General features: G+C 43.7%; 1 long non-coding RNA gene across 1 annotated transcript in view; it reads left to right on the top strand.

The window, feature by feature from the left end:
- LOC125633886 (uncharacterized) overlaps window positions 1–22966 on the top strand; it is a 253517-nt gene extending 230551 nt beyond the window's left edge. Inside the window, exon 5 of the long non-coding RNA XR_007355722.2 lies at window positions 21908–22966. This is a non-coding gene — a long non-coding RNA (uncharacterized LOC125633886). The remainder of the gene's footprint in view (window positions 1–21907) is intronic.
- The last annotated feature ends 70 nt before the right edge of the window (window positions 22967–23036 follow it).

Raw genomic sequence — 23036 nt, 5'->3', positions numbered from 1 at the left:
ATAGACTCCAAGGAGAGACTGCTAAACTGGAATTAATTTGCAAACTGGACACCATTAAATTAGGCTTGAATAAAGACTGGGAGTGGATGGGTCATTGCACAAAGTAAAACTATTTCCCCATGCTTATTCCCCCTCCTCCCCCTCATTATTCTCACCTTCTTGTCAGCTGTTGGAAATGGACCATCCTGATTATCACTACAAAAGGTTTTTTTTCTCCTGCTGATAATAGCTCACCTTAATTGATCACTCTCATTATAGTGTGTATGGCAACATACATTTTTTCATGTTCTCTGTGTATATACACCTCTACCCAGATATAATGCGACCCGATATAACGCGGGTTCGCACACAACGTGGTAAAGCTCTGACATGCTGCTCTGAGCAGCGTGTTAAGGGTGCCATGCCATGCTGGGCTGGGGCTGAGGGGTTGGATAAGGGGCAGAGGGTCTCGGGGGTGGTCAGGGGTTCTCCCCGTTAGGGTCTGGGAGGCAGGAGCTGTGGAGGGGCACTTTTGAGGGTCCCGCAGTCCCAGAGTGGCCCGGGGGATTAGCAGGGGACCGGGAGCAGCCTGCTCCGCTTCCCTCGCCCCAACCCCAGCCATGTCGCTCAGGGGAAGGGGCTTGAGAGAAGGGATTCCCCACTGCACTCACCGGCAGCGACGAAAGTGAAGCAGCCCGGCCCCCGCCTGCTCCACTCCTCTAGCTCCCAGCCGTGGTGCTAGCTTCCCGCCGCAGGTGAGTGTGGGACCTTTCCCCAACCCCCCTGCCCCCCCCCCAGCGACATGGCTGGGGCCGGGGCAAGGAAAGCAGAGTGGGCTGGAGCCGCGTCACTCCACTTCCCGCCGCAGGTGAGTGCGGGGGCGTCCTTTCCCCAACCTCCCAGCACTCACCGGTGGCAGGAAGCGGAGCACCGCGGCTGGGAGGTGGCAGAGTGGAGTGGGCTGAGGCCAAGTTGCTCCGCTTCCCGCCGCTGCCAGTGAGTGCCTGTCAGGGGGCAAGGGGTGTGGATGGGGTCGGAGCAGTCAGGGGACAGGGAGCAGGGGGGTTGGGTAGGGGGTGGGGTCCTGGGGGTGATTAGGGACGGGGGGTCTCTGGAGGGGGCGGTCAGGGAGCAAGGAACGGGGGGGCCAAAACAAGTTCAATATAACACAGTCTCACCTATAACACGGTGAGATTTTTTGTCTCCCAAGAACCATGTTATATTAGGGTAGAGGTGTATATATCTTCCTACTGTATTTTCCACTGCATGCATCCGATGAAGTGGGTTTTAGCTCACGAAAGCTTATGCTCAAAAAAATTTGTTAGTCTCTAAGGTGCCACAAGTACTCCTCGTTCTCAGCACTGTGAGTTCCTCAGTCAGTAACATTCTGCATTTGACCTGAAAGACCGCAAGTGGCAGCTACCTCAAAGCTACTCCTGCAACTGGCTGGTACAGACTCCTCTATATTTAAAGGTTCAGCGCACAGGAAAAAGAATGACACCATCTCCTTTCAGTTACATAGCTCCACATACCACCCCATGCACTCCATTCTGACAACAAGCCAGTGGCAAACCTCAAAGGATGGAGTTCTATAAATATACCTTGGGCTAACTTCTTCTCTACTGATTGATTTCCATGGGATTACACAAGGAATGATTTTGGTTCCTCGAGAAGTTGGAGATGTGAACATGAAAATTGTTATTCAGTTTGTAAAAGTGCAACTCATTACAAAATCCTCTGGTTGTTTGTGCAACTTCTTAAAACCAACACACTCCACATCCCAATTTTAAAGGAAAAAAAATAGACTCCATCCACAAATTAAAAACCTGGTAGAACCTGTGCCCCTTGTTCTCACTGTTCAGAAATACACTTGAGAAAACACGCCATTCTCTGTTCCCTGAAGGTCTGCCTTTTCAAGGGGAAGCTAATACCAGACTCAAGGACTTTCTACTGATAAGTGTTTCCATCCTCCCACCAGCCTCTGGACGTTAATAGCTAGGGACTGTAGGTCAAATGTACTGGCTAATCTCAAGTTGTCATGGCAGAACATAGGAAGATAGGTGGCCCTCCATGTAGCTCTGTCTCAAGCTATATAGGACATTAGGCCCTGATCCAGCAAAGCACAAAGTGCGTGCTTAAAATCCTACTGACTTCAGTGGGACATAAGAATATATTTAAGTATCTTGCTGAATGAGGTCCTTAAAGAGGTAAGACTTGATCTACAGCAAACACCTTGAACTGAACCCAGAAATGAGCCGGAACTGAGTATAGTCTTTGAAGCATTGGTGTAATGTGCTTTCTGTGGCCAGCAATGGTGGCAGGTGAACCACCACATTCTGGGCAGCGTACATTCGGTGGGGTGATAGTGAATGAGGAAGGGTTACATGGCAGTGGGAACTATCTGGATCCCTTTATTAGTCAGTTCCACATTTGCTAACTTTTGTGAGGGATTCTTTTAATGGTGCAAAATATATGTATAGAAAGTTGTGTTTTGGGGTGTTAAGGCTGAAAGTGTGTTTCATTGGATTTCAGCTACCTCTTGTTTAACAAAGTTTTCTGTATGGAAATAGAAAGGACCTGCTCCTGTTCCCATTAACAGATCAATGGCAAAACTCCCACTGGCTTCAATGGAAACAAGACTGAACCCTAAATAAGGCCTAAGATAAAGGGTCATCAACGGAAAGATGGTAACAGTGATACATTTCTAAGGGTTATTATTCATCTATGATCAAATGTTATCTTAGACACAAAGAGGGAATTTTTATGAGCTGGGAAAACACTGAAAAGGAACTTGAAATAGTTTTCTCTCATGTCAATTCAATCCACAGGACAAGTAACATTTTCATATCTCGCCGTTCTAAGGGAATGCACTTCCTGGGTGTAAGAATTCAAAGAATTGATAACCAGCTTCATACAAATGCTGATGGAAAGGAGACCAGACAAGAAGACCTTTAAAAAACACAATATCAGGTTTCATCACATACCCCGAAGGACAGCCTCCCATGTAGACACATTCTGAGGAGTCAAAGTCTTGTTGAAGATAATGATATTTGTAAAAGTAGAAATGCAGAAAGTGATGGAGTGGTTTATAAGTAGGGGCTGTGACAGCAAGAGCATTACAGCATCAATACATTAGGAATAAAAGAGAGTTTTTTTTCAAAGACACAAGCGAAACCTCTGTCCCATTTAGCACTGCTTTCAACCCAGCTCATAGACAGCTATCTAAAGTGATGCAGTGACACTAACCATGTCCTTTCAAGTGATGAAATATGGAAAGAGACTTTTTAACTATCTCCTCTTATAACTCGGAAGAGGTAAAAATCTACGCTAAGTGGGTCTTCTCACCCATTCTCATTTGCCTGAAGAGAGAAAAGCAGACTTGCTATTACTAGCTCCAAAGGGTAACTTTGTGGGAACTGTACCATTGTATTAAATATACAACAAAAAGGGGGATGGTTTCCATCAGCCACATTCTGGCAAAAAAAGAGACAAGAAAAAGAAATCAGAGACTTTGTGCTCTGCGGAATCGAATGCCCTTGTGGTTTATTGTATATTAGAGAAAGAACCTGAACTATAAAAACCCATTTCCAGTTTGAAATTCTTCTGCACTGAAAAGGTACGAGGACCAAAATGAGAAAGAGACAGACACACAACTTTCAAAACAAAGAACCCCTTTGTAGATTTTTAGACTATAGCTGCTTCCAAAGGCAGGAGCAGGTAAAGTTCATCAGCACATTCACCACCCCTGAATAAAGCTTTGCCCTAAGAGCCAGGGTTTAGTCATCCGACCCAGGTTCCCTAGCAGAATCCCCAAAGAGCTGGTTGTCTGCTTCTTCCACTATAGCACACAACCAGTTCACTTAAGGTGAATTAACTTGCATGTTTTTCAGATAAAAGTTTCTCTTGCTTCAGTACCGATCAATGATGTTATGTAAGAGAAGCCACATCTCTCCTTCCCCCTCGCTCCCCCTTACTTCCCTACACCATTCTAAGCAGCATGGATCTGTGGGGAGGAAAGAAATCCGCTGTGGAATGACAGCAGCATTACGCCACAGCTTCTAGGAGCACCTGCTGCTGTATCCTCTCCATGGCAAGCAATGGCTGCTGGAACTCCTTAGTGACTGGTCATCTAGCTCTGCCTGTTCTCTTCCAGACTGCCCCCCAGGGGTGCTGAAACAATTTGTATAGTGGGGGTGCTGAGAGCCATTGAACCAAACTGTAAACCCTGGATATGATGGAAACCACTTCAAGCCAGGGGGTGCAGCAGCTCCCCCAGCACCCTTAGTTCCAGCACCTATGCTGCCTCCTGCGCCACCCAAATACCAACTGTGCAGGAATCCTGCCTCCCCCAGCAGTGGAGCCATACTAGTTCTGCTCTGACGGGCACCCTATGGGGCATGTAGGAGGAGACAAAATTTTCCTCCAATCTGTTGTTCTCCTCACACCCAAGCAACATGCCCCCAGCACAGACGTGCCATTAAACACAATGGGCCAGACCTCCCTGCTGCTGTACAAAAGTGCAAGGAGGGCAGAGTGCATGAAGCCTCCTTCCCCTGCTTGTCTCTGAGCAAAACGATTGCCTCTGACTCTGATGATATTGCCCACCTCAAAAGTGGGCAGGGAGGAAGCAGGGGCCCCCCTTTTATGGCTGTAGCAGCAGGCCCATTCCCCCTGCATGCTGATTTGCTCCAGGAGGCATTGTTGGTACTGTTGGTACATACAGAACAAGAATCAGTGTACACCTTGACGCTGTCCTGTTAGCTGGGCTCTACCCTCTTTAGATACTTACTGGCAAGGTCTTTGGTAACAGCAGCCACTGCACTAGAGCATTACAGTCCTATCTAGCCACAGGCTTAAATTCCATTCCCTGGCACATATGAGGATTCAGTCCTTTGGGGAATCTCAGCCCTTCTTGTCGAAAATAAACCAATAATGTGGAAACATTAAGTGGGGCGGCTCTATCCCAGTTAAGCCAAGCAGGCCCATTTAAATGATCTGAGGCCCTGGAAGGTACATGTTAGCTCTAGAAATCATGTTTGTGGCAGTATCTGTAGTTAAAACGTTACTGGAACACAAGTTCAGTCCCAGTGCTATGACTGCTCCAGAATCACTAAACGTATTAAAACTCTGGGAAAATATTGGTAACTATGACATGCCTGCTATTATATTATACTCTTACCTTTATGAAGGCAACAGCAGTAAGCCCAGAGAAACTGAATTCCTCCTGGGAAACTGAGTTGGAGAGCACTTTAATTGTATCCCAGTCAGTGACAGATTTAACAGTCAGCAAAGGCTGACCGGGCCTTGCCTGGTCCATGCCCCCCTCTTTCTCTCTCCCATCTGCCAGGGGCAGAGGGACAAAAAGATGGTTCCAGGTGCAGGTTTTTATTGTGGGGTCCCCACATGCCATCACAGGTCCCACATTCAAATAAACTCTCACTTCCCCTCCAGCCCCAGTAACCCCACTCTGCCCTCCCCTCTACCTCCCTTCCCACCTGCCCCGCTCCATGCCGTGCCGTCTGCTCCCGCTGCCCCGGCTTGGCACCACTGCTCCTGCCAGAGCCAGAGCTGCTGCTGCAGGAGTTGGAGCACATCGCTGCTCTGCCGCCAGAGCTGGCGTCAGAGCCGCTAGGAAGAGCAGCGCCCCAGGCCCTGCCGCCCGCATTTGAATTTGCCCAGGCAATGGGCGGGGAGGAGGGGCCTCCGACCAACATGGAGCCACAGCCACTGGTGGCCCCACTAACCGGAATTCACGGCAGAGCCCCCGTTTTGGAGGCCCTGGGGAAATTCCAGCGTGGGCAGTGGGGAGCAGCACTTTGCTCTTCCTAGACGCAGGCCGCAGAGAACGGCAGCAGCCTGCGCCAGGGATGTGTTGTGCGGCCGAGCAGCCCTGAGCCGGGGCCCTCCAAGTGCATGGGCCCCTCAGCAACTGCACCAGCTCCTCCTCTGCCACCTGCCCTCCTCACGCGATTCCGGGACCTCACCCTCACACGTAGCTGGGTAAGTTACCATGGCAAGGGGCCCCTTCACTGCCTCCGGGCTGATGCAGTCGCATGGGTTGCACGTATCTAACGCAGCTCCTGGCCATCACCCCCCATTTTCATCGGGGTGTCACTGCCAGGGAACCCACCCCCTACCTGTCCTGCAGTGCTATGCCTTTGCAAAATGCTACAGCACTGAGCATGCCCAGCAGTGTGGTAGTAATAGATGCTGCCTACCCATCATGCAGGGGTCACAGCCACTGGACATGCTCCTGGGCTGACGGGGCTGCTGTTGGGAAATGTAGTTTGTTCCCGTAGGGTCCATATCCTCCACTTGCTGTGGGACACAAAGTTTTTGTGTCTGCCTGCTCTGGCCTCTCCCCAGCCCCACAGCACTCTCCCCAGCCAGCCCCACTCTAGTTCTGCCTCTCTCTGCTAGATTCTGCACAGAAAATCAACTTTCTTTCTTTCTTTCTTTTTTTTCAGGATTACCCCTATAACTGAAGGAAAAATGAAACAGCACAAAAATACACTTTATTTAGGCCTATATACTTCCAGTTTAGTTATTCTCATATGGCAAGATGTTTGAAAATGAAAACCCTAAGTACAAATACAAGTCTGATTTTACAAAAGAAAAAGGAGATTCTGTCATTACAAACTGCCTCCAAAGATCCTAAGGAGCAGAAACTGTCATTTTGTAAACTTCCTGATCAACTCCTGCAGTCTGAAGTAGAAAGTCAAGAACTGCCTCTCAATTCATCAAGCATGAATCTAGGGTGACCAGACAGCAAATGTGAAAAATCGGGATGGGTGTGGCGGGTAATAGGAGCCTATGTAAGAAACACCCAAAAATAGGGACTGCCCCTATAAAATTGGGACATCTGGTCACCCTACATGAATCTGTCATTGTGTCAAGGTTTAATCAGGAAAACAATTTGTGCAGTACCACTGAAGTTGCACCTGTAGTCATGGCTGATGATATTTCCAGAGAAAGTTTGCTTGAAACCAGCACAAATGAAGACCATGTAGATGAGCTACAAACCAACCATAGGTGATCTTAAAACCAAAAAAACCCACCCCAATTTGAAAGGAGCAAAACAAAAAGCCCTGTAGATAAGCAGGTCTACAATGAAATGGATAGCTCAGTAGTTTGAGCATTGGCCTGCTAAACCTGGGGTTGTGAGTTCAGTCCTTGAGGGGGCCAATTAGGGATTTGAGGCCAAAAAAAATGGAGATTGGTCCTGCTTTGAGCAGGGGGTTGGACTAGATGACCTCCTGAGGTCCCTTCCAACCCTGATATTCTATGAGTGTTCCTGATGAACTAGGTATGAAGTGCCCAGCTAATAAAAGTTGCTTTCAAGATTCCATTTAATCAGCTGAGCAATTAAGTATGCTTGTATAGATTGGTCCTTTCCAGCCCACTGAAAGTGATATGCGAAAACGATAGTTTCCTTTTTTACCTACAAGCCATCATTTTTCATCTTCATTTTACAGAATGACAATAGCACTGCATGAAGATTTGCATGTCAAGTGGCTAGCAAACTCATATCTTTTAAATTTCACATATGGTCACATTTGTTGGTTGTTTGGAAATAAAGAAACTTGAAAACCAACATGGTTAACTGGGATTGGAAGAATATGCTCAAGTCAATGTCTGTTCATGGGAGGAGCAAACAACATGTAGTCATGTGGCAATTCTACAGTTTGAAGGGTCATAGTATCAATGCTTGTTTTAATAAAGAAGCATCTGAAAATATTAAAAAATGGTAAGTACTAAAAATATTGCTTGACACAGTGAAAACTTTAGGTAGTTTAGGTCTCCTCTTCCATGGTCACTGTGAAGTGCTGGAGAGAAACAATTGTGGTATTTACTTGAGCATCATTAAGCTACTTGCCAGACATAATATAACTTTTTCCCATCATATTAGTGATACCAAGATAATCAAATACTTGAGCAAGACAATTATTGATGATTATCATCAGAAACCAAGAGGCACATACCTAATAGCTTCAAAGAAGCTACGGTTTTATTGTCATTGCAGATGCAACCACAGATATTAGCTATACTGATCAAATAGTCATTTTGCTTCTCTTTGTTAATATTGATCATATCAAAGGACAAGTAGATATAAGAGAGAATTTTGTAAGTTTTGTGGCAGAATGAGGTAGATCCTACGTCCTTGTGTGCATAGGCGCTGACTCCGTGGGTGCTCCGGGGCTGGAGCACCCACGGGAAAAAAATGGTGGGTGCTTAGCACCCACTGGCAGCACCCCTATAGAGCCTCCCTCTCCCCGCAGTGCCTCCTGCCCACCAGTGGGCCCTGCTGATCAGTGCCTCCCTGTCTCTCCCAGCGCCTACCACCTGCCATGGATCAGCTGTTTCACAGCATCAGTAGCCACTGGGGGGGCAGGAGGGAGGAGCGAGGCGCAGTGCGCTCAGGGGAGGGGTGTAACTGGGTGGGGAAGGGGTGGGATGGGAAGAGGCAGGGGCAGGAAGAGGTGGGGCTGGGTGGGGCCTTGGGTGGAGTGGGGGCGGGGCCTTGGCAGAGCCAGGGGGAGCACCCCCTGGCAGATTAGACACTCGGCACCTATGATTATGTGACCAGTAAACTGATGTTTTATTCTGCAAGTATAGACTAGACCCCAAATATATGTCTGGACAGGTATATGAACGGGGCCAGTGTTATGGCTGCAATTTGTGGAGGACTGCGAGCAAAAAATGACAGAATATCTTTCAGGCAAAAGAGGCAAAATGTATGCACATTACATCTATTGCTTAGCTCATCAAATTAATCTAGTTCTGTTCCATGCTGCTGAAGATAAGACCAGTCCAGAACTGAAAGTTTTCTTCTCAGTTTTGTAGGAAATATATAGATATTTCACAGACTAACCATAGATGAAAAAAACTAATTATTAAGTATAAAAATAATCTTCAAACTCTGGCTCAAAAGAATACAGTTTTGCAAATGGGAGAGGAATTGGAGATGCACTTCAGGCCCCTGAAGACATTGACAGGATTGAGGCTGCAGATGAAATTGAACATATTTCTGAAGAACGAAGGAGACCTTTACATTTAAAGGCATTCTGCAAGACTAGATAGGAAGCTCAAATGAAAGCCACTGAGGCAATGATAGTAAATTTTCAGCGTATAATTGAATGCCTAGAAGATGAAACTGTCACTGAACACAGGAGTAGTGAGAACATACGATAAGCAAAAAGCAACCTGTCTCTGATGGATTGGATGTTCTACCTAAATCTGTTATGGTGGCATAGGATCTTAGTTATCATGGCTGCAGCCTCTGGAATACTTCCATCAAATAATATTGACCTGTTCCAAGTCCTCCAAACATTTGACAGCAAAGTGAACAAGATCAGCAAGCTCAGATCTGAAGAAAAGTATGAGGAAATTGTAGAAGAATCTCAGAACAGGTGGGAAACAATGGGTTTTGAAAATGCAAACGATCCAAGCCACAGGAAGAGACGTGTATGCCACATGGATGATGAATTTGTCCACGATTCTGTGTTAGGTGCAAAGGATAACCATCAAAGGAAATATTTTGAGGTCTTAGGCAATATGGTAGGGGAACTAAAATCTTGGTATGAGGGATTTCAAGAGGTAGCTACTCTATTGGGTTTCCTCCATCCCAGCAGACTTCAAAATATAATGCTAGAAGAGTGAAAGGAAGAAGTTCTTAAACTCATGGAAAATACTCATATTTTTCTTTGGACTTGGTTCATGAGATCATGTCTTTCAAGATGTGTTATTTTACCAAGGACACAGAGGTGTTCATTTTGTCAAGTGGAGTCCAGAGGTACCTGAATTTCATAATGTCAAGTTCTCTTGATGATGTTTTACCAGAAATGGAAATGTGTCGACTCTCTCTCACCATACCAATTGGAGTGGCTAGTGCTGAATGTGCAATGAGCACATTAACACATGCCAAAAAACTACACGCATTCAACGCTAGTTCAGACATGGCTGGGTGACCTTACTTTCCTTTTAGAGTAGCAGCCGTGTTAGTCTGTATTCGCAAAAAGAAAAGGAGTACTAGTGGCACCTTAGAGACTAACCAATTTATTTGAACATAAGCTTTCGTGAGCTACAGCTCACTGCATCCGATGAAGTGAGCTGTAGTTCACGAAAGCTTATGCTCAAATAAATTGGTTAGTCTCTAAGGTGCCACTAGTACTCCTTTTCTTCTTACTTTCCTTGCAATTGAGAAAGATGAGATAGTAAGGCTGGAGCTCAACGGCGTCACAGAACAAATTGCCAAGGACAAATGTTGCTGTGGTGCAAGGGTCCAATTATTGGAATTCACAAACAAACACGATTTGGGTGAGATTCCACTTCTGTTGAGGCCTGTACTTTTAATTTTTTTAAAAAGCTGTTTATGTTTTAAAAATCCTAAGGTGATAGAGAGACAAGGCGGGTGAGGTGATATCTTTTATTGGACTAACTTCTGTTGGTGAGAGAGACAAGCTTTCGAGCTCACACATAGATCTTCTACAGGTCTAAGGTGATGTGACCATTAGGCCCTACGCTGCATGTTTGCTGACCATGCTCTCATGACCCTTAAATCTCCCCCTTATCCTAATGGAATATCAGCCATAATATTTAACAAAAAGAAAAAGAGTACTTGTGGCACCTTAGAGACTAACCAATTTATTTGAGCATGAGCTTTCGTGAGCTACAGCTCACTTCATCGGATGCATACCGTGGAAACTGCAGCAGACTTTATATATACACAGAGAATATGAAACAATACCTCCTCCCACCCCACTGTCCTGCTGGTAATAGCTTATCTAAAGTGATCATCAGGTGGGCCATTTCCTGCACAAATCCAGGTTCTCTCACCCCCTCACCCCCCTCCCAAAAACCACACACACAAACTCACTATCCTGCTGGTAATAGCTCATCCAAAGTGACCACTCTCCCTACAATGTGCATGATAATCAAGGTGGGGCATTTCCAGCACAAATCCAGGTTTTCTCACCCCCCCACCCCCATACACACACAAACTCACTCTCCTGCTGGTAATAGCTTATCCAAACTGACCCCTCTCCAAGTTTAAATCCAAGTTAAATCAGAACATCTGGGGGAGGGGGGTAGGAAAAAACAAGGGGAAATAGGCTACCTTGCATAATGACTTAGCCACTCCCAGTCTCTATTTAAGCCTAAATTAATAGTATCCAATTTGCAAATGAATTCCAATTCAGCAGTTTCTCGCTGGAGTCTGGATTTGAAGTTTTTTTGTTTTAAGATAGCGACCTTCATGTCTGTGATTGCGTGACCAGAGAGATTGAAGTGTTCTCCGACTGGTTTATGAATGTTATAATTCTTGACATCTGATTTGTGTCCATTTATTCTTTTACGTAGAGACTGTCCAGTTTGACCAATGTACATGGCAGAGGGGCATTGCTGGCACATGATGGCATATATCACATTGGTGGATGTGCAGGTGAACGAGCCTCTGATAGTGTGGCTGATGTTATTAGGCCCTGTGATGGTGTCCCCTGAATAGATATGTGGGCACAATTGGCAACAGGCTTTGTTGCAAGGATAAGTTCCTGGGTTAGTGGTTCTGTTGTGTGGTATGTGGTTGTTGGTGAGTATTTGCTTCAGGTTGCGGGGCTGTCTGTAGGCAAGGACTGGCCTGTCTCCCAAGACTTGTGAGAGTGTTGGGTCATCCTTTAGGATAGGCTGTAGATCCTTAATAATGCGTTTGAGGGGTTTTAGTTGGGGGCTGAAGGTGACCGCTAGTGGCGTTCTGTTATTTTCTTTGTTAGGCCTGTCCTGTAGTAGGTAACTTCTGGGAACTCTTCTGGCTCTATCAATCTGTTTCTTTACTTCTGCAGGTGGGTATTGTAGTTGTAAGAAAGCTTGACAGAGATCTTGTAGGTGTTTGTCTCTGTCTGAGGGGTTGGAGCAAATGCGGTTGTATCGCAGAGCTTGGCTGTAGAAATCCATACCTGATCTACAGTTTCAGTTCACTCAACATAAGATTCTCCTAAAGATACACTCGCATAAAAGAGGAATATTAAATGTTGGTGGCATAGGAAAGCTCCGGGTTCATTGATGTTCATGCTCGGGTCTGTGCTAAGGTGAAGGGTGTTTGGAGAGATGTGTGGGACAGAATACATTTTAATTGTGGATATTCCTTTAACACTTGGAACTTTCAAACTAACTCGGATGCAGGTGGAATTAGGCTATACAAATTCTCAGGGACTCTGTTTCCTTTTGAGCTGCCCTTGTAACCAAAGAGCTTATCTTGCACAGATGGAAATCTTGTTATTCTCCCAAGATCAGAGACTGGTCAAATACGTTATCAGAAATGACAGATCTTGAATATTCTGTTCTTACACAGAACTCTTCTTCAGGTCTGCTTCTTCAGACCTGAAGAAGAACCGGGTGTGAGCTTGAAAGCTTGTCTTTCTTACCGACAGAAGTTGGTCCAATAAAAGATATTACCTTCCCCACCTTGTCACTCTTATTTTGATTTAAATCAGGCTTATTTGAATCAAAATAAAGAAGCTAAAGTAACACTGGTTTAAACCAACATAAGAGTGTCCACTGGTTTAACTAAATCTGTTTAAAACCACACACAAGTTAAATCAGTGCAACTTTTTCATGTGGACATGCTGTCTGTTACAGACTAATCATTACCTTTCTTGGTTTAACACTGTACAATTGCGTTTTACATACAAGCAAAGCTGCTGAATGATATTCCTAATGGATCAGATTTTTCTAACATCTATCTCTTTGTTCTTTTTGTCTTTCATCTTTTTACTTCCGTGCTGAATTCTTTACAGAGGATTCCTCTCCTCTCTTCTCCCAAAACTTTTATTTTTCTCTTCTAGCTCTTACTCATTCTATCCATCTTTCTTCCTACAGTAGAGGCACATCAATGACTATTTGTTAATAACGACATTTTAATGATTGGCGTGTTTGCATTTACTTCCTATCTACGTTTATTTGTGGGAAAAATATTTAAAATGAATCAAGATTTGGTTAAAAGAAGAACAGGAAAAAAGAACACCCCCCACCCACCCACACATACTCTGCAGACATGCTTGTTTAAGCCATCACTGTCTTACCCTCACCCCATCTTGAAACTCCGGTATTCAATGTAAGGGTCATGCTGAGTCACTGACAAAGGTTAATAAGCACAATGTTGCAACAGCAAACACCCATTAGAGGAACAAAAGAGCTGTTGACAGTTAACAGTGCATAGCTAATTCTGATTAAAGGCTAGAATGTGTCTTTAAGGAACCATATGTAGTGATGGGAGGTTCAGAAAGGGTTGTGTAACAAGGAGAATTCTGGGGTTCTGGGGAAGTATATTCTGCAGCAGAAACTCTCTCACCCTCTTGCAGGATGCAGAATGCGATCCTCTCCACATAGCGACATGGACAACCTCTCTTTTGCATTTACATTAGCTCCACATTGGTTACCATTCTGAAACCTGTCAATTTGCTCCTCCAACCTTCAGCAGATCCAAAGGACTCAGACATGGAGTTACTGATGATCCGCTCTATGCCAGTTTTTGGGTTGGCCTGTCTGTCCACAAGATCAGTGAGACTGGTGGAGAGTTCCTTATTGTGTACCCCTCAGAATGGTGTACTTAACAGCTATAATGACAGGTGTCAGAGTAGCAGCCCTGTTAGTCTGTATTCGCAAAAAGAAAAGGAGGACTTGTGGCACCTTAGAGACTAACAAATTTATTTGAGCATAAGCTTTCGTGAGCTACAGCTCATGAATGCATCCAATGAAGTGAGCTGTAGCTCATGAAAGCTTATGCTCAAATAAATTTGTTAGTCCCTAAGGTGCCACAAGTACTCCTTTTCTTTTAACAGCTATAAAACACTTACACTTTAATAACAATGTACTAATACTTTCAAGAGAAATGCAATAAGCATGACTATTTACATTTCTTTCCAAGGAACGTGATTCCAGATTCCCTGCCACTTGATGCTGGGATGACTTGGGGTTGTCAGACACCCTGTTTTGGAGAAAGAAAATTTAGAAGCAAGACCAACATTTCTTTTCTTCCTCAGTAGTGCAACATTACTAGCAATTAGTTCAGAAAAAGGGAGGGAAAGCATTACGGTCCCTCAGGCTAACATTTTTTCAAATCACTGCTTGGAAAACTTGCCTATCAAAGCCTGTGTTCCCTGAGGGTGACAAGTCTAGTGTTTGGTGAATATACGCCCATGTGGCTGCTTTATAAATCTCCTCATTTGAGGAATGTGCAAAATGTAGCACAATGCTGTTGACCCGGTCCTGTGGGCTCTAACCAGGCAGGGGTCGTATCTGAGAAGAAAAAGGCAGTAACTCTTTCAAGCTCTACTCACAAATACATTCCACCCACGTTGAGGCATGGCTCACAGTCCATTGCGCAGATATTCAAAACAGATTTGTACGTGGTCTTTGTGCTCCTTGGTCTTGTGTCTCTCTCAGTGGAGTCCAAATACACTCCACTCTGCTGGACTTCTTGTGCTTTTCTTCCCCTCATTGAAGCTCATGGACCCCCACTGAGCTTCTTGGCTGTCCCTCAAGGAACCTCAGATGCCCCATTGGGCTCGTAGGCTTCTTGGGTTTGCCCTCTCCTTTTTCCCAACTCCCAGTAGATTGTGCAGGCCTTCATAGTGTAATCCTGCGGCAAGTGCTTTGAGCAGTGAAATAGTTAATAGTTTAAATGTCAACCTTATTATCTGACTTGGCATCCATGGAAATGTATGGGACAATTTACACCTCTCAGAGCTATTGTTTCAGGTTCAGCTAATGCAGGCATCTGTTACACTTGATTCACCTTTTTTGAGGCTGTTTCCTCAACCATAATACCTAGAAACTTGCTTTAAAAAAGGGCATGGCTTCAGGAGAATAAGGCAGCATGAAAGAGGTTCTGGTACACTGTTCTGCCACATAACAGCTTATTCTGAGTCCTGGGTTTAATTCACATTGGTGTGTCCATGTCCTGCTGCTTGTAATAAAATATGTTCTTAATCATTCTCTTCTCTAGATTAGGCCCTAATGAACAAGAGGGAGCCTACTGACAAATTGGGAAACTGAGGCACAAAGAAGTGGGAAACTGAGACAGCACTGGAGAGGTCATCATTCTATGGTTCCTCCTAACATGCACACTTCTGTAGAAAAGTAATCAGTTACATTTGGGATTTATCCCAAAGAATCATTGGATTAATCCTCACCAGAACTGTTAGGCTAGTCTTGTACAGCAGTGTGATCATGAAAGACAGGATTGGGTCATGTTTTGGTGGAGGCAGTGAAAAGCTGTTTTGTAGGCCCACCAAAAATGCTAATACCAATTCGCCAAAACCAAACCAAATGGCAGTAAATTAAACAGCTGGCATTGAGATGATTTGGAGTGAAGGAGTGTTTCAGCATTGTGGATAGCTCTTTTGCTGTCTTGAATTTTATTAGGTTCTTTTGAGTTTCTCTGGGATTTAAGGAAGAAAAGGCAGAGGAAGGGCGTTGCACAAACTTTGTGTCCATTTTTGTGCTATGGATGCTCCCATATACACATTTTTACAGATAGATTACCTGGCAATTGCAATTACCTGCACATTTCATTTTCTATTAAGATAAATATTTCTATAACATGCCTCCTAACATACAATTAGGAGCAGTGACTCTGCTGCATAGGGCTTTCATCTTCACATGGAACACACACATGACAAAAATATGGGTAATTTTCAAACGTCATCAGAGCTTTCACATATTATTTCCTTTGTGTTTCTTTCGGTTTAGAAGACATAAAAGTGCCCGTACACAGGGTCTGAGTGCCCTGCCAATTGCTACAAATTATACAAACAAAATGATACAATACAATCTATTATTGTTATAATGCCATTATAACACACCATTTGGTCTGAAGAAGGTGGGGGGGGGGGAAGCCACAAAATGACACTTTGCATAAATTATAAGAATTTCAGCAAAGCTTTCCACTGTTCAAACAAGAACAATAGCATTCTCTACACGGGAAAAACATCTGTAAGAGCCATGAGTTTGTTTCTTTTCGGCAGGAGGGCCTTGGCCATTTCAATCTATGGATGCCCTGAAAGTCATGGGTAAATGTCATGGCTCTAAAGAGAAGATGGGATTCTTTATGCAGATGGGGTTAACATTAATTTAGGCCTTGTCTACATGGCAGGCATGTCTGCAGCAAGGGAGATTTAGGTTGAATAATAGGAAAAACATTTCTAACAATAAGGGTAATTAAGTACTGGAATAGGCATCCATGGAAGGTTGTAGAAACCGCATCACTGGAGGTTTTTAAGAACTGATTAGACAAACACCTGTCAGGGATGGTCTAGGTCGGGGTTCCCAAACTTGATTCACGGCTCATTCAGGGTAAGCCCTGTGCCACTTCCCGCAGCTCCCATTGGCTGGGAATGGCGAACCGTGGCCACTGGGAGCTGCGAGCGGCCATACCTGCGGACGCACAGGTAAATAAAGTGTCTCGTGGCCCCCCAGGGGCTTACCCTGAACAAGCCAATAACCAGGTTTGGGAACCCCTAGGTATACTTAATCCTGCCTCAGCACAGGGGGCTGGACTAGATGACCTCTTGAGGTCTTTTCCAACCCTACATTTCTGTGATTCTACAATTCTATTGGAAAGGTTTTTCTGCTATACCTAGACCAAAATAACGTGTTGGCTTAAACTATTCCCATGTGAATCATTGAGCCCCACACAAGTCTATGGGGTTTTGGTTGGTTGGTTGGTTGGTTTGTTGTTTTTTTTTCTAAATAACTGCACAGCATTTTGTGCAAATATCCCATGGTGCAATGTATTGGTGCTAAACTCTATGCATTCTGAGATTTTTCTTGCAAAGCATTGTGGGATACCTACTGGAGCCTGCTGCAATTCTGGGAGTGGGGTCAAATTAACAAACTCCCATGATTGCTTTCCTGGTATCCCATAATTCTTCTGTTTTTATTGATCCACAGCCATTTTCAAACTGCTGTCAGGCAGCATGAAGGAAACACTGTTGAGCCTTAAGATCTCGGCAGTCATTTGTAGGAACAGAGTGCTCCAGATGTATTAGCAGTCACAGAGCTGGATGGCTTTGGATGAGCTGGGATGCAGCCTCCGAGATGCCATGCAGATACTGCTAGAGGAGGAGGAGAACGATAAAACTGAGCAGTTACTTCTGCATCATATTTCCATTGAGTGGATTCACTTGGTGGAGTGCCACTTCTGTGCTCAGCCCACCAGCATGACAGGTGGGCTAGGGCTGTGATGCAGAGCTGTGATGACCACCTGTGGCAGCAGAACTTCAGGAAGCAGAAGTATTCCTGGAGATCTTTGCAAAGCTCACTCCGGACTGCAGCAGCAGAACACCAACAGGTGAGTTCCATCCGGGGTTGAGAAGAATGTGACCACAGCCCTCTGGAAGCTCTCCATCCTTGCTCGCAAATTCTCCACAGCTTTGAGAGGGTGAGTACAGCAGAATTAAGCCACGCTCCAGGCCTGTCCCAGACCTACTGACTTCTACTCCATGGAATTCCTACCTTGTGTTGTATCCCCAAAGGGATTCCATAAACTCAAGGAAAAAGAAAGTGCGACATACCACAAAGCTCTGCCTTTGATTCCATTTGAACATACTGTGAGGTCCCTACGATAGCATGAGGGGAGAAAATGATCAGGCCCCAAGTGATCTATTTACTCTAGGGCCTACCTCTGATCTGGGCAAAGGTGTCAATATTATAGAACTGCCTGGCAACAATGTCAGTAAACTCTTCCTTTCTTGATTTTTCTCACAATGTTTTTAGTTAAATGCCAATCTGATAATCTCTCAGAAGTATCCCATCAAATATACCAGTGATTAAATGTGGGGAACAGCTGACCAAGATGAAAACAATAAGAAAAATTAGCACTGAAGGACAGGCCCAATGGTTTGGAAATCACTTACATAATGTTTTCTAGTATTCATTCACACAAGAAAGTGTCACAATTCAACACAGCTGATGTAACTAGCAGTAAGAAAAAGTCTATCTAAGCCAAGTCTGAGTGATGCTGAGGGTCTGCCCAGAAATATTCTTCAGTGTTGAAATCCTCACTCCAACATGACCACATGTGAAAGCAGCAACAGTGAAATCAGGCCTTTGCCTTGAGAAGCATCATTACCAGTAAAGAAATATGGCTTGCATAAGAAGGATCCAGTCCCACAACCCTTGTTTGTGTGAGTAGTCCTGTCTCACCCAAGCAGTCCCATTGAAATCAATGGGACTGCTTGGGTGAGTAAGACTACTCTGATAAGAGCAGCTGGATCAGACCCTAAGGTGCTCAATTTCCATAATCAACTGGAAGCTGAGGATACTCCACACCTTGCAGCTCACAATCCTGACTGGGAAAAAATACAACCAAGAACTAGAAGAATGGAACTACTCTCTGACTTACTAAAAAAAACAAGAAGGCCTCCCAATTTTCTAGTGTTTGTCCACCAGATATTACCTGATTTGATCTTATCCAAAAGACAGAAGAGTCCAGTTAGGCTCTCTCTTTATATTAAATTATTCTGACCGGAATAATAACTAGACACAAAATATCCCAGTGAATGTATGCATTGTTATAAGACACTTTTCCTCACAGATTTTAGTTCTGCTTACTTAATCATTCATGCTTTGTCCATGAATATGAAAATACCTTGATCACTATGCAGTAAGAGTCATCTTGGCACCATCTGTTTATATTTGAGATCTGAACCTTGTAAATAATAAAATGTACTTTGCTCACAAACTCATAGTTCCTAGCAAGAGAGTAGTTATAATTGATTAAAAGTACAGTATTGAAGGTATTACTGGCAGCAAAATTTTGGTCTCTGTCCACTGAAAGGATTGCTTCCTTCCCATTGTCTACCTTGTAGGAGACTAATATATAAAGTCACAGGATCATTATCTGTATATTACTCTATTTGTACTGATAATGTGCTTGGCACTGTACAATAATCAAAATAAAGATAGGCCCTACCCTGAAGAGCAGTTCACAGCCTACTTTTAAGCCTCTTCACCTTCCCTGAAGACCCCAGAACGAATGAGTGAGCTTGTTTACAGGTCTATAGCTCTAAAAGTAATGCAGCGGGCTTTCCTTATACCTCTAAAATAGGCATCATAGCTCTAAAAGAAGGCAAGGAGCACCTAAGGGCATCCGTCTTTCATAACCACAGAGCACACAAACTGGAAAGAGTTAGGTCTCCTGTATCAGGCTCCCTGGGTACACACAATTGGATGAAAATATAGCCGTGGTATAGCGGTTAAAAAAAGAAGTGAGTAAACTAACCTAAACTAAACTCCATGTTACCCAAATGAGAAGTGAGTAAGCTCACTTTACCCTTGACTACACTACTAGGGACAGTTGTGGATGTTTTAATAGAATGATCCTGTTTGATGGATCAGGATTATGTGATCTGGCCCAGACTAATCAGGCCTCAAGAGGGGATGGGAGACAAGACTTTTTGCAGGGTTGGGGTGGGATTTTGTATGGGAGTCACAGCTTTTGAGCAACAACAGGATCTACCAAGAAGGAAGAGTCTTCCTCATCAAGAGGGACCTGAACATAGGATTTATACCCTACCCTCCTAAATGGGACTGGCCCAAAGGGAAAAGCACACTCTTATGAGTTGGGTGAAACATTATGGATTGAGTTTGAACCAATCCAAATTGTGTGACTGAGTCCTCCATTTAAGACAGTTGTAAAAGATAGTTAAGGAGCCACACCTAAAACAAAACCTAATAGAATCTGCCCAGAAACTAGCACCAGGTGAGTGGAGGGTTCGCCTGGGTCTTGTGACAAACTTGGGGAAATGTTCGGGTGGAGAGGAACACACAGAAAACTGAAATGATGGTTTGGAAGAAACCTAGAGAGAGGTTTTTGGGATCAGAGTGCATGCTGAAAAGAGCACTCTCCGTGCTCTGAGCAAAAGAAACTATTTCCTGGTACTTGATTCCTTCTGTGTTTAGAGATATAGGACTTTGCACATTCTTTGTAAATAAACAAAACTTAAAGAAATATCTGACTATCACCAACTTCTACTCCCAGCTGGACACCCACAGGACCAGAAACTTTGACTAGCCAAGTAGGTTAGAAAAGGGGCAACAATAGGTTGATCATTTTAAGTGCTTTAATTCTCATAGCCAATTTTAAAATGAGGAATTAGTTGCCAAAGGAGGGAAATTTTACAGGAGGCAAAGCTGAATATGATTATTCATATCAGTGAAGTTTAGACAAGTGTATTACAAAATATCTATACAACGGAGGGGTCGAATGGAGATCTGAACATGCTATTGGCCACCCTACACCGCATTAAAAATACCTTACATCTCTTAGGCTACCCATTAAATAACAGATAGTATGTCCTGTTAATTGTTAGTGTGTTCTGACCTTAGACTTTGACCAGGTATTTAATAACACCATCTGCTGTCTGCGTCTGCAATACTGTTATTTTTACATATGGATTACTCTTCTGTCTTCAAAAACAAGGCTGTAATAACAGTGCTAAATGGTAGCAGAACCAAATGAGATTTAAATTACACCGTCCAAGTAAAACATGAAGGGAGAACAGAACACCAAAAATACATCAAACTTATTTTACTGGCTTAAATCTAAAAATCCTATCTTGCTAGAAGGTTGATTAGCTGTAGCTCAAGTCTTGCTGTCCTTACTTGGGGAAAAGTCCTATTGTTTTGCCTGAGAGAGGACTGTGGGTGAAATTTACCCCTGTGCAGGCTGCCTGCACACACCCTGCATTACTTGAGTCCTCAAAATAGGCTGACCCTTTGGACAGAGGTGAAGTTCACCCTGGAGGATGAGCTCTTTACTCTTTATTTGCATGCCCTCTCCTCCCCACCCCCCCAAATCAACCCAGCAAATAATATTTTAAAGAGACACTGTTGAGTATTTTAGGCCACAAATAATTAATCACTTGAAATTCAAATATTCCTCCTAATTATATCTATAATGGTATTTGGTTTTTAAAAATACATGTATTTAGCTCTGAATGACCAACTTTATAAGAGCCCACATATGCAAAGGCCCCAGTCCAGCTCTCATTGAAACTGATGGGACTTTTGTCATTGCTTCTAGTCTGGGGCAGGATCAGGTGCAAAAAGAATTGTGCATTTATCTATTGCTTCAGGGTCTTATATGTAGCGTTGCCAACTCTCAATTTGATTGCATATCTCACAATATTTGGGATTTTCCTTAAAACCCAGCTCCTTGAGTGAAACACTGACCCTACTGAAGTCAATAGCAAAACTTCCCTTGACTTCAGTGGGTCAGACTTTCACTCCAGAATTGTGTGATTTTTGTGAGCGTCCTTTTTTGTTTTGCTTTAATAAAAGCTGAAAGTGCCTAGCCCTTACACTTGTGGAGAAAAGCTTGAAAACCTTAAAGGCTTAAAAAACAGAAGGCAAATTAAAAAAAAAAATCCCAAGGTGATTTATTTTTTAAAGTCAATTTCATGATGTTTAGGGAACCTGAATGTTTTGTCATTGGCAATACTGCTAATCACTATAGTATCTCAGTGTGTATGCACTGTAATAATGAATCATGCATCCTCTCTAGCTTTATTTGTGCGTGAGACCTACCAAAAGTGCTTTGCCTTTTTTCCTACTGAAATGGAGAGGTTAACTTTTAAAACCAAACATATGAATCTAATCCGGAGGGTATGTAAAATATGGGGGCTGAACTATTTGACAGCATTTGAAAGACGCATGTCTTGACATGTTTTCTATTAGAAAGGATTTTAAGCATTACAATCTGTCAAATGAGGTATCTGGTTACATCTGAAAAGGGGTTCTTACCTTTTCCTCCCACTATATTCAGGAGGAAGGCATCTAGAAGTCTGATTCTGAAGCCCTAATGAACAGACACACTGACTTATTTTATAAATATGTGAAATGATGTATGTCTGTCTTTTTTCCCCTGTAGTTGCTAGTTTTGGAAGAAGAGTTGAAAAAAACCTAAGCAGATTCTTTACATATTTACTCTGCATCAAATTCTGAATCATAGAAATGTGTAAGTATATTTATGTATGTTATCTAACCTCAATTCAAATACACTAGTGGAGCATGTTATGTTGGGTTTGGCATTTATAAACAGCCTAGCTATAATTTCCATAACTGTTGTAAAATAAAATTTGTATAAATTACAAGCAATATATAAAATCTAGGCAGAATTTATTTCTAAAAATATCTGTCACTTTGTGTACCCTGCATACAATTTACCTCTTGTGCATGTTCTTTTAAATCTGTTCATGGGGAGTATTACACTACCTGTGAGCAACTAGGAACTTGTACAAAGATGCAAAAAGTCTTGGACCAAGTTTCCAAACCCTGCTGACCTATTCAGCAAAAAGTCTGCCAATGCATGGAACTCTTTTAGTTCTTGTAAGCAAGCTCTCTCATCAACATGCTTCTTTCCAGCTTGTGTTGGCCTTTCCAGTATGGTCCGTTCCAAAGGAAGAGGGGCTTGAGCACATTATGTGATTCACTATAATGTATATGATATATTTTTCAAAGTTACTTAACAAAAGGTTGGACTCCTGGTGACATAGTTCTCCTTAAGCATGTACACACACTACAGACAGCAGTTTAGACATGCTGGACTGGGATTCCAGCTCTAGCCAAGCAAGCATGATGTTCTCAAATGCTGTGGTGATCTGTTAGCTACGTAACCTTTTGACCTTGTGTTGAATGGCATTGTTTCTGATCTCACTGGGCCAATTTCACCCCGGTTTAAGTCCAGTAGTTTCAGTAGAGTAACGCTATGGAGGAATGTTGACCAATGTGTTTCAGGGTTGGAGCACCCACGGAAAAAAAATTGGTGAGTATTGAGCACCCACCGGGAAGCCTCCTTATCAGCGCCTCCTCCACCCCCCAGTGCCTCCTGCCCACCATGGCTCTGTTGTTCTGTGGCGTGCAGGAAGTGCTGGGGGGAAGGGGAGGAGCAAAGATGGGGCACGCTTAGGGGAAGAGGCAGAACTGGGCAGGAAGCTGTGGGGGAGGGGGTGGAACTGGTTGGGAAGAGGCGGGGCAGGGTGAGGTGGGGTGGGGCCTTG

Source organism: Caretta caretta, chromosome 3, assembly GCF_965140235.1.
Source record: "Caretta caretta isolate rCarCar2 chromosome 3, rCarCar1.hap1, whole genome shotgun sequence".
NCBI lineage: Eukaryota > Metazoa > Chordata > Testudines > Cheloniidae > Caretta > Caretta caretta.
This window is presented reverse-complemented; position numbering and strand designations above follow the sequence as displayed.